Below are 12157 nucleotides of genomic sequence, written 5' to 3'. Positions count from 1 at the left end.
CAACCAAACCTTGCCAGCTTAAAATCAGAGTTAAGGCTCGTGTTGCTTCCTCTTCTACAAAGCTAGAATATTAGAAGCTAAGGCCGATGCTGTAACAAACAAATCTCATGATCCACAACGATGTAATGTCATAAATTGTGCTTGCTTACCCTCTTAGCACTCACACATTTTGGCCATTCAGACAGAAATTCAGATGGAGAGGACGGAGTGACTGGGAGCATCAAAGTTGCCCCGTGTAGTCCTGTCCTGGTCCTATATTGCCTTCTGAAGTCTCTGAGCCTTACCAAATTGCTGGAGGAGCCTTCCTGTAAACTGACCCACACTGCTTTGCTGTTTACATCAGTAGCTGTCAGGATGGGTTGAACAGTGGGAGGGTCTCCCTTCCAGCATCCTTCGCTGTGCTTATGCTGGCTCACCACACAGAATGTTTTTTTTTGTGTGGCTCAACAGAAAGACTGGATGACATGAGGGTTCAAGTTTCTTATTCTGTGCATGCACACGAAAGCTCATACCAATAATAAACTTGGTCTCTAAGGTGCTACTGGAAGGAATTTTTTGTTTGTTTGTTACGACTATGGCAGACCAACACGGCTACCTACCTGTAACTTATTTTGGATTAGTCTGTGTGGTATTTCAATGTGAGATGGGGTGTTGGGGGGCTATCTATTGAGTGAGGGGTTCAGTTGTGTGGTGCGGTGTTATTCTGGAGAGGGTATTTGTTTGAGGTGTTTTGATTTATGTGATTGGCTGTATTTCTACATAACGGGAGGGCATTCCAAGGTGTAGCTGCCAGCACGCTAAAGGCCAGGTTCCTAAATCATACAGACTGGACTTCCCGATAAAATGGTATCTGCAGGAAGCTGACCCCTACAAAGTGCAGTGATAAGTGCTAAGCCAATCTGTTACGTATCCTGGTCCTGAGCTGTTTTAAAAAATGTTTTAGCTCTTCGCATGGTACAAATAATTGCTTATCTTCTTTGATCAGAATTCTCAACTCTGCTCTATATTTCTGCAGGTCCTTGTGATTTTGCTCAGGTAATTTTGAAGTTATCACCTTCTAGTGATTAAAAGGAGAGCCCTGTAATTTATTTTGCAATTTTTCTGTCTAGTTTGTCTCTTTTTGTCATGAACGTTCCAGCGGAAATATTCATTTTTCTTAGTGATCAGGTCTATCCCTCCCCTCACCCACCCCTTCTATCCAAAACCATCATCTGCCCCACTCTCGGAACTCAATAAGAAGTGACTGTCAGCTGGAATCTATTTTTAATGCTTTCGGGAAACTTTTTCAAATGAGAAATGTTTGAACATAGTTGGAATTCAAGTCACTTTTGAAGACAGGAAATATTTTCCCCATGTTAGCACAATCCTACTATAATACTGTCATCTTTGAAATTAACAATCCCCCCCCCTTTAAATTGAAATTCAAATACATTTATGCTTTGAATTATTTATTTTGCTCACTGGAAAGGCAAGGTGCAGTCTACAGTGCTAGAATAGCAGCCGCGGAAAATGTTGTTGTGTACACCGAGTAAGCAAATGGGTATGATTGTCTCTTGAGTGCAAAGCTGCACAAACCTTTGCTGGATCCCAGTCAATGAGGGTGGGTGAGAGGGAGAGAGGCTCTGAGATCAGCCCTCTCCGCGTCGTTGGCTGTTAGATATCGCCGGAATTGTATCCAACAGTGTGTAAGTGCAATTTTGCTCATGCAACAGGACTTCCCTTTTCTCTGCTCTGGCCATGTGCTCCCTGGTGGGAGGGACAAACCAGGAAGCACGACTGAAGGAAAAGCCAGGTGTCACCATCCAGAAAAATAAGCAAGGGTGGTGCCAGAATTCAAGAAGGCCTTGATTGCTTGAGCAAAGCCTACCTGGCACAGGGAGCCCTTTACACGTCTACCTGCCTAGAAGGATCCAATGTCCAGCCTAGGTAGCTGGAGTCAGTCCAGAAGCTTGGAAAGGGTATGAATCAGGAATGCCTCGCTCCTTACTTTAGGAGTGTGGCAGGGGGAATAGGGGCTGGGAGTAGTACCAGCCTGACTCGCTGCAGGGTGGACTCATCCAGTTCCAACAGGCTTAGACGTCTGACAGGGCTTTTGGATGGTTTCCTGCACATGGTCTCATCCCCCTTATGCAGCTTAGAAGTTTAGAAGTTCTTGAGTTCTGTTGTTCATATGTTTTTCAGCTATAGTTAATAAATCTGCCCTAGTTTACCCCACACTTGTGTCTTGCCTCTTTTATTTCCACTTTCTTAATACAAAGGAGGCTCTCAGTTTTGGATTTATATTACAAATATAAAAGCGAACATAAGGTAACAAAATGTCAAACCAAAGACAGCAGCAATCAATCAATCAATCAATCAATCAATCAATCAATCACACAAAGAGGAGTACTCAGAATCAAAACATTAAGCAGCAACTACAGTGGTACCTCGGGTTAAGAACTTAATTCATTCTGGAGGTCCGTTCTTAACCTAAAACTGTTCTTAACCTGAGGTACCACTTTAGCTAATGGGGCCTCCTACTGCCGCCGTGCTGCCGTCGCGTGATTTCTGTTCTCATCCTGAAGCAAAGTTCTTAACCTGAGGTATTATTTCTGGGTTAGCGGAGTGTATAACCTGAAGCGTCTGCAACCCGAGATACCACTGTAATTCAAAATCCTTGTTTGTAGTAACAGGATGCTTTCAATTGCCTGCAGAACACCTATAAAGAGGGTGATAACCTTGAGGCAAGGAGTTCCACAGGCGTAAAGGCACCAAGGAGAGAAGGCTCCATCATGCATTGCCACCAACCTTGCTGCAGAAGCCAGTAGCACAAGATGCACAGGCTTTGAAGGCAAGATTGGCAGTACCCGAGCAAAACCGAGCAGTCACAAGTCATGGGTTTGGAGCTTAGGATCATCTCAGTTAATGAATGTATTATGGTCCCCATGTACCCTCCCCAACACACAGAGCTTAAGAGCGGAGGATCAGAAGAAGAGCCATGCTGAATGGAAGAGCCAGTGGCCCTTCTCACATCCTGTTCTCACAGTGCCCAACCAGATGCTTGGGCAAGAAGAGGGGTTGGTGCAGCATGCCTGATCCCAATCTCCACTCCACATCACATCCAATCTCACGCCCGGGGGAATGCCTTCCATGAGGTTGTGATCCGCTGCTGGCTCAGCCTTTCCCTTGACTCCATTGGGCACCACATCAGATGCTGCCAGAGCTTCTGTTCAAAATGCAATTTCTCAGCTGGTTTTCCTTGCTCCAGAGGTTTTGCAAGAATTAGATTTTACTCGTCATCGAGGAGACTCAACGCCACATTCTGGTTCTGGAATTCAGACCAAGCTTTTGAGGGATTAGATGTCCCAGGCTAACCTCAGCTGTTCGGAATTACTTCTGAATTTGGCTAATGTAGGTGAACTAAAAAGGGAACAAAGGGTTTTGTTTGGTTCTTTTTCTTTCTTCCCTCCTGCCTTCTCTAAAACAAAAAAACAAAACCCTCCTTCTTCTCCTGCTTTGGTTTTTATTGGGTACTGTGTGCTTAACTGGTATGTTTTAAATTCAGAAATACAAATGAAAATTCCAGGAAAGGAGGAAGTAAAAAAGACCCAGGGAAGTTCAAATACAACATTCCTGCTCCCATTGGAAAAGCTACCCTAAGCAGAATAATGAAAGGAACATAATAATTCCGGCACAGATCATCCGATGTGGCTGATCTTGTTTGGATACCTACAGTATTTGGAGATATAGACTGCCTCTGTTAATTCATATGTTTAATGTAAGAAGAACATGAGAAGAGCTCTACTGCATCCAGCCAATAGCCCATCTAGTCCAGCAACTTGTTCTCACAGTGGTCAGCCGGATGCCCATAGGAAACCTGCAAGAAGAACCTTAGCACAAAGAGCACTCTCCATATTTGTGATTCCCTGCCAGCTGGTGTTCAGGGGCATCTTGCCTCTGACAAGGGAGGTACAACATAGCCATTGTGGCTAGTAGCCATTGATTGCCTTCTCCTCCATGACTGCGTCTAATCTTCTTTTAAAGCTTTCCAAGTCGGTGGCCAAGTTTAAGTCAGGATCAATGGGATATTTTTTATTGTTAATGTCAGCTCACAATTTTTCTTTCTCCCCTGTTATATTTACAAAAATTAGATTAAAACAAAACAATATGAACTTTGCTACACCAACAACAGAAGCACACACACACAAAAAAAAAACCCCTTTGGAAAAGACATCTGGATCCAATGCAACAACTAAGTAACAATTTTGCAATGACTTTTCTCAGTGCAATTATCTGGAAAAGGCCCTTGCTGTACTCTAATTCTGTGATCCTGGCACTCAACGACAAATGGTGCTTAATCTAATTTCAAGCATTATAAAAAAACACACGCTTAAATGTGAGAACAGTTGGGCCAGCAACCGGGGTACTAGATCTGAAACTTAGAAACTTGCATTTGAATCCTCGCTCAGCTATGAACTTGGCAGACAGCCCCGGCTGTTTTCTGTCTGTAAAATGGGGATGTGAGCTTTGTGTGCTCACAAACCTATGTTTGCCATGATAACATGAGTGGGTAGAGGGGCATTTTAATGTAAAATCAGTGGGAGGGAAGAGTGCTGATCTTGCCTTCACTGTGTCTCCAATGGGGGCACCATGCTGCAGGTAGGAAAACATGAACAGGTGGCCTTAGGAAAGATTCCATGAGCAAAGGAAAGGAGGGGAAGTATTATCCATATTATTCCTTGCAAATGCCCCAGCACTGCATTAGTGCTACAAGCACTTGTGTCCCAAGCATTTTGCTGCCTGGGGTAAATAACAAGACGGCACTAGAATTTATGGAAGCTGGACGTTGGAAAATTCAGAGGAAACTATCTCTTCCCCCAGAGCACTTGCTCTCACAGGAGGCAGTGATGACCATCAACTTGGAGGAGGATTGGATAAATTCATGGAGGACAAGGCTGGTAGCCATGACAGCTCTGCTCTTCTTCCATAGCTGCTGGAAACCACAGGAGAGACAAGTGGTCTTGTGCATCTAATTGGCCACTGGGAGAACAGGATGCTGGACTAGATGGGCCCCTGGCCTGATCCAGCAGGCTCCTCTTATGTTCTCATTATCCCCCCTCCCACCCTACTTCAATACTGATGATAAGACAGTGTCCTTCACCACATCTGATGGCAGCAGACTAGTTGAGGGGCAAGCCATGTGACACCAACAGCTCACTGTCATTCACTGCTCTCCAGGATCTGCTGCCTGAGGTCGCCACCTGATTTTAACAAGCGTTCGGGGCAGCCCTGATTCCATGGAAGACTTTGAGGATGCATCTTTATGGAAGTTGGGTTAAGCCAGGGCAAAACAATGAGGGAAGCTACTGACTCCATCCAGATGCAGCTAAGCCTAGAGCTACCAAGTGACTCAAATCTCATGCATTCTCCAGACAATGAAGAAAGAAGTAAAACACTCTTGCATACTGGAAGTGATGTGGGCAAACTACACGTTACATTAAACTATGTGTGAGAGAGTTAGGGTGGCCAGTGACGTAGTGCCGAAAAAAGAGAGGACAAATGAAGATACCATTTTGTGTAAAATCTGCATGTGGCAATTTATATATATATATAGAGAGAGAGACATACACTTTAAAAATAATTACTATGCTTTAAGTAGTAGAACAAATCTCACCACAGTGAGGCAGGCACTATGTGAGAAGACTTCCTCAGGGAGAAAAACTTTGCCTGCCTGCACAGTCTGTTGACCAGGTGTTGAGAGCTGTTGATGGGCAACTTCAAGGCCCCTCCAGCTCTCCCTTTTAGGATTCCTTATCTTTAAACCAGACTTGACCAGGACATCCTTCAGAGAGATGGCTGTCCTCCACTACCCTTTAAAAATAGGGGACTGCCCTTTATGAAATATGAGAAATGACTTGGTGCGTGTTTATTAAATAACAGCCAGGAGCCTGGGGCTGAAATCCTGCTCATACTCTTAGCAAGAGTTCTGTGTTAAGAGTGTGCCCTGTTGGAACAGGACCCAAATTCTGTTCCTACACCCCGAGTTCAAGGAATTGGGGAAAGGCCCCCGACTGAATTAAGGACTTGCATCACTTGATGAACTGTAGATCTTGTCTAGCATAAGGGCCCAACTTTTATCCTGTCTGTTTTAGAGGTCAAAGATTGGTCATAGTACCACTCCTGCATGTTCTGTCATCACCTATTTGAAGTCAGTAGAGCAAGCTGCTGAGGCGGATTTGGAATTCAGTCTTGGTTGCAATGCAATGGGGAAATAGCACAGTTGAAAACCAAAGCTCACAGATAAGTAAGATCATGGTTCCCACCACCTCCCATTTCAAAAGAGGTGCAATCCTGAGCAGTGTTAGATTTCTAGTGGGCAGAAAGATGAGCACAGAAATCCTATTGTTACAAGCCCTAATTCAAAGCACTTGTACTCCTCTAACATATAAGATAGTGACATAATTTGCTCCAGGGCACGGTAGATCACAGCACCATCAAAACCCTTTCAGTTACATCTAAGATAACTTGCTAAAGTTGTGAAACCCACATAGCAGGCATCAGATGGAGAGAGAAGAATGGCTCTTGGCTAACAAGGCTGTAAATGCCACTCCACTCCACTAGGAAAAAAACCCCAAACACCTAGAAACTTCTCATGAACAGATATAATGAGCTGTCTTATACTGAGTCAGACTAAACAGGCTATCTAGCCAATCGCATGGAACTGAAAGAAATCTTCTGTTCTTCTCTCCCAGACTGGCAAAAGCAAAGTAGGGAGAAATGAGGACATACAGTACCATTTGATGTCCACATCTGCAACAATTCCCCTGGCTCTAATTCACTATGGTTGTATTCACCGACTGCTGGAGAAGAATGTAGAGGCAACTTAGCTTCTCATCATCAAATCATAGGATCATCAACACCACCACCATCATCTATAGCCCTTTGGGGATATTCAAGGTGCTTCACCCTCCATTCTCTTAGTAATCCTAAAAACAACTTCGTAACACACATTAGCACTGAAACGTGTTGGGAGCCATCTCTGTTATGCAACTTGTCTTTTTTTTTGTTCTTGGGTTTTTCTGCTGCTGATATTAATCCCTCTCTGTTTGTGTTTGGATAATTTCCTGCTGAGGAATAGGAAAGCTTCAAGGAGGGGTGGACCCTGTACATTATACGTAGATTTAGCCTTCCGAGCCACTCACAAAGGATGACACAAATTTGTGTATCCTTCGTGTCATGTGCCATTTTGTGAAAGGCCCCAAAATAAATAAATGTAATTCAAATGTCTGACAGGCGCAATGTAAACAGGTGAAGCTTTCCTCAAATTTACATTTCCATACTACAGAAGGCATAGCCCCACTTTCTCCCAGTGACAACTCTAAACCAAAGGAAGCACAAAACACGTCTCCTTTATTGGGCCTTTGGCTCAGCTGGCTAGTTTCCTTGATCTGATTGATTCTGCTCTTCGGTTTTCTTTTGATTGTTGAGGCTGTTCTGTTTGTTTTTCGACACTGTATGGTTCCTCCAGTGCTGGGAAGACAGCAAATCCTTAGGAACACAAGACCATTGGAAACTGCTTTATTTATACCAAGTCAGACCATTGGCCTTAATAGTTCAGTATTGTATGCAATGACTGGAAGCAGTTCCCTATGGATTGAGGAACATTTCCAGCAATACCTGGACAGTCTGGGGATTGCACCAGAAATAACCTACCCCTGAGCTATGGCTTGTCCATCATCGTCATCATCTTCATTGTTGTTGTGTTAATTGTTATTGTTACTCCAATTGTGAAAATGGCTTCTTAGGAAATGTCAAGGTTGCTTTCCTGACATGGAGAGCTGCGAACTCAACTAGAGTGACAGTCTAGTTAGTATAATGCTTGGGGGTTTTTTTTGCAGGGGGTGGGAGCATTTTGTATCTGAGTTATAGAATTACTATGTTAAAAGATACACCAGCCACATTATCCTAACTCAGACCATGAGTCACTTTCCCTGCATCAACAAGGCATTCAGTAACTCCTAACAGGTGCGACTGTTAACAGGAATAATCCATAACATTACACCTGATGGAACAGTAACCTTTACAAAGGAGAGCTGTGGACGTCAGAAGAGAAAAGAACCAGGAAATGAAACTGGTTGCAGAATACTTAAATCAGATAAATACTCTCCATAGGTTAGTGACCTTGAAATAAATGGGCAACGTAGCCAATGCAGAACAGTAGTGATTTATGTGCTTGCCCTGTACAAATATTGCAAATGCTTCTTGAAGTGTGCAATATATTATGAAAAGCTGTATTGGATTCATGAAGAGAGAATTTATAAAGGAATGCTGAGGAGTTTAGACTTCCTCGCGGATTTCTCATCATCAACACAGCCCCAATTTAAATCTTTTTTATTATTATTTGTGTGCTAAGCAGTGGCATTTTGCTTGATAGTTCCTTGTCATTTACCTGGAACCAAATATTATACATGCCGACAGTAAAGTAAGTCCCAGGTGATAGTGCACAAGACTGCATCCTTAATTAATTGACATAACTCTTCGTTAACATCGGCACGATGGGGAGGGGGGAAATGTGCTTTTCGGAGTAGCAGCTTGGAAAAGGCAAATTTCAGCAACACATGAACAAAGCAATCAGCCATGCCATTAACAAAAATCTTCAGAAACTCTGTATGTTTCATGAGCTTGTTAAATCAGAGTTATGGATGCACAGACCATGTTCGGCTGATTATATCTCATCTTAATAAGCCAAAGTATGAATGTGCATTGTGGCCTCACAAACAACCTTCTCATGCCATCATCTGTATGTGAACAAGCCTGGAAATCTTTAGCTATATATTTATTTTTACCTAACAAAATGTATATGACACTTAATTTTTTAAAAAAAACACCCTCTGAGTAGTTTTACAAGACATATCAATTATCAGCAAAACAGTTAAAAGCAATTAAAACCCTTTAAAATAACTAAGATTAACAGTGAAAGTGACTCATACTTAGCGGGCCATTATCAAGCTATTCCAGCAATCAAATCTGCACTGGATCCAGGAATTAGAAGGCTTGATAGTTTCTTTTAACCCTCGCTGGATCCTGGAGGCACCCCCCATCCCATAATGCTACCTCCTTGCAAGAGTCAGATATCTGCCCCCAGATGTACAACGAAACAGCAAAATACAGCTTCCCTGTGGAAAAATAGCAGACAAGTTAACAAAGGCATTAGAACACACATAATAAAATAATAAATAATTGCACAATTTAACCCAACACCAATTTATCCCAACATTTTGTTAGGATATAGTTCCATTCCACCTTAAAAGGGAACAGGCTGTTGTGCGTCACATGCCTGTTTACTTCCAGCACTTGTTGGGAAGTTCCGTTTGTATATAGCTTTTGTGTTACTGCTGTTTTGCTGGAGACGAAGGGAAGCAGACATGTTTTCCTCTGTTCCTGAACTATGCTGAATAAAATGCTGTACATTATGCTTACACATTTCTCCGTCCACTTCTTCTGCTGTGAGAAGATTTATGCACTCTGCTGATAGAGTGTGCACGGGTCTCTAAACGTATATGAGGCTCGTGTTGCTAACTGATGCTGTTCCAAGGGAGACCGGCTGCCGGCCGGTGGCTGGAGCCAGCTGGGGGCCTGCCTGATGCCCCCGCCTTCCCGACAGTATCCCAACACATTTAACCCAGCACCAGTGCAGTGACAGCTTATTCCTTTCAAGCAAGCTCCAGTCCATCAGACTCTCTTCAGGCCTGCCTATTTCTCCTTGGCGCATGCTCCCAGTCACAACTCGGCATCCCAAAGGGAAGCCTTTAGCTTCGGGCTTTGCCCACCGTCAACATCCAGCCCCCGAAAGGCTGCCCATGAGGGAATGTGGTCTTCACACTGAAAGAGGATCCCCACCCCAATCTAGACAGCATATATTGGGTTGGGAAAGCCTGTGGAGAAATATTTGTGTTTCTGTTCATAAAGGGAAGTCTAGGTTGGGAGTGCCTTGTTTAGCGACTGCATTACTAACGCTGGAGGTTTCACAAAGTTATGGTTAAATATTGTAGATAATGGACAGCTCAGGGATAGTTGAGGGTGGATTACATCTCTGATGAAACCCTCCCATCCTCATCTTTTATTTTTGTAGGTTGTGGAAGAACTTGCCCACCATGCAAAACGAAAGCGGAGAAGGTAACCAATGAAAGTAAGGAAAAGAACGATCAACCTACCAATTAATCTGGGGCTTAGATGCCTGAAAAAAGGTAACTTTATTCTTCCACAAACGTTGCTCACCCATATTCAAATTGAGGTATTTATCAATTTCACATTTCTTCATCCCTTAGGAGAAAGCTGCCATTTATATATAGAAGTGGGCAGGATAAATAAATAAATCCCAGGAAACATTTACTTGATTCCATGAGGCTTAGCCCACACATGACTGGAGTTTCAGTCTCAGTTATTAAAATAATAATAATAATAATAATAATAATAATAATAATAATAATCAGCTGAACTCTTGATGAGTAAGCTCAGTGGAGCAGCTCATTAATAGCTAATAAAATTGTGGCAGAGGCCTAATAAATAAATTTAGCCAATTAATTGGTAGCATAAATAAGTTCTATAAATACTGCCATGAACTTACTACTTGTTATCTGTGTGGAGGGGAGGAGGGGAGGAAGTTGATAGAAGTAAGAAAGGCTTACCATTCATGTGGAAGATTACTGTTACATGCAGTACGGTGAAATGGAACGGTTTAATTTTCTTCAGTTGAGAGAATACTGGAGCCTCAAGCTTTCTTTGTGAATATATACAAGAAGAGATTTATGGAACCAAATGGGCTCCTCAAAGCAAGCAAGCAGCAAATCTTCCAGATTGCACACCCCCATTTTAAGCTACCTCTAGGCAGAAACTCTAAAATGACTGTTTTGCTTACCTGCAGGTGTGAAAAGTGCTTTGCTTGAACATTTGTGTATACAGTTGTACCTCGGGTTACATACGCTTCAGGTTACATGCGCTTCAGGTTACATACACTTCAGGTTACAGACTCCGCTAACCCAGAAATAGTGCTTCAGGTTAAGAACTTTGCTTCAGGATGAGAACAGAAATCGTGCACCGGTGGCGCGGGGGCAGCAGGAGGCCCCATTAGCTAAAGTGGTGCTTCAGGTTAAGAACAGTTTCAGGTTAAGAACAGACCTCCAGAACAAATTAAGTACTTAACCTGAGGTACCACTGTAATAGCAAATGTTACCAAAAGAGGCATATCACCGCTGCTGTCCTCCCTGGAGGAAAACTTAAGCCTTGCAGTGTTTTCACTGACCAGAGAAGTGGTTTGTGTATGCATTTATAACACTGGTGAAAGACGTGGGGTATTGTTTCTGTGAGAGACTAAAGGTGAACTGGTGCGTTTGAGCTCGCATAGGGGAAATGGTAACAACGTTCCTTGCAGAAATCACTGTATTCCAATAGCAAATGGAGATATTCAAAGTGAGCCTGAAGGAAGAACACGATGCAACAGTTAAGGGGAGTTTGGAGCCCCACGCGTAGAGCAACAATGAAGGGACAGCTGATGAGCTTTGATGGTGTAGCATTGTAATCAGTAGCAGAGAATCAGCAGCTTTGTCTGTCCAAAGAGCCTGGCAGCAATAACAGAGATGAAAAGCTGGAAGAACCTTTCACAGGAAACAAGAGAAAGTAAGAAGAGTCCCACCAGCATCAGACCAAAAGCCCATCTAGTCTAGCATTCTGTTTTCACAGTGGCCAATCAGATGTGGCTTTTCTAACCAGCAGGGCTCGTCTAATATTTTTAATGGCTGAGATGGTGGAGAGAAAGGGATTAATAGTTGGGTCAACTCTAGACAGTGGGTCAGACAATTTGTCTAGCTGGCAGAAGATCTTTGTAAAGTGCTTTGAGGTTTTGTTTTGTTTTGGTTTTTTTACAATAAAGCAATGTTTAAATTTTATGGAATGAATGCATGAGCTCTCTAGACAGAGACCATGATTTTCTACTTACTCCTTTTAGCTGGAGATACCACTGACTAAGACTGGAATGTTCCACATGCAAAGCATGAGCTCTATAGCTGATGATGCTACTGGGTTTATCACTGGATAAAGGCATGTGAGACCTTAGATGAGCAGTTTAGATCATGATACCAGCCAGAGTAGACCAGGAATGCAAGAAAAGGAAGAAAGGGGT

The 12157-nt window shown here is 43.0% G+C and overlaps 1 long non-coding RNA gene across 1 annotated transcript in view; it reads left to right on the top strand.

Annotated features, from left to right (window-relative positions):
• Positions 1 to 10221, top strand: part of LOC307209292 — a 152238-nt gene extending 142017 nt beyond the window's left edge. Inside the window, exon 3 of the long non-coding RNA XR_013835518.1 lies at positions 10112 to 10221. This is a non-coding gene — a long non-coding RNA (uncharacterized lncRNA). The remainder of the gene's footprint in view (positions 1 to 10111) is intronic.
• The last annotated feature ends 1936 nt before the right edge of the window (positions 10222 to 12157 follow it).

The sequence above is a fragment of the Podarcis cretensis genome (assembly GCF_951804945.1).
Source record: "Podarcis cretensis genome assembly, chromosome: 2".
NCBI lineage: Eukaryota > Metazoa > Chordata > Lepidosauria > Squamata > Lacertidae > Podarcis > Podarcis cretensis.
The sequence above is the reverse complement of the archived record's forward strand: the minus strand, read 5'-3'. Positions and strand labels throughout refer to the sequence as shown.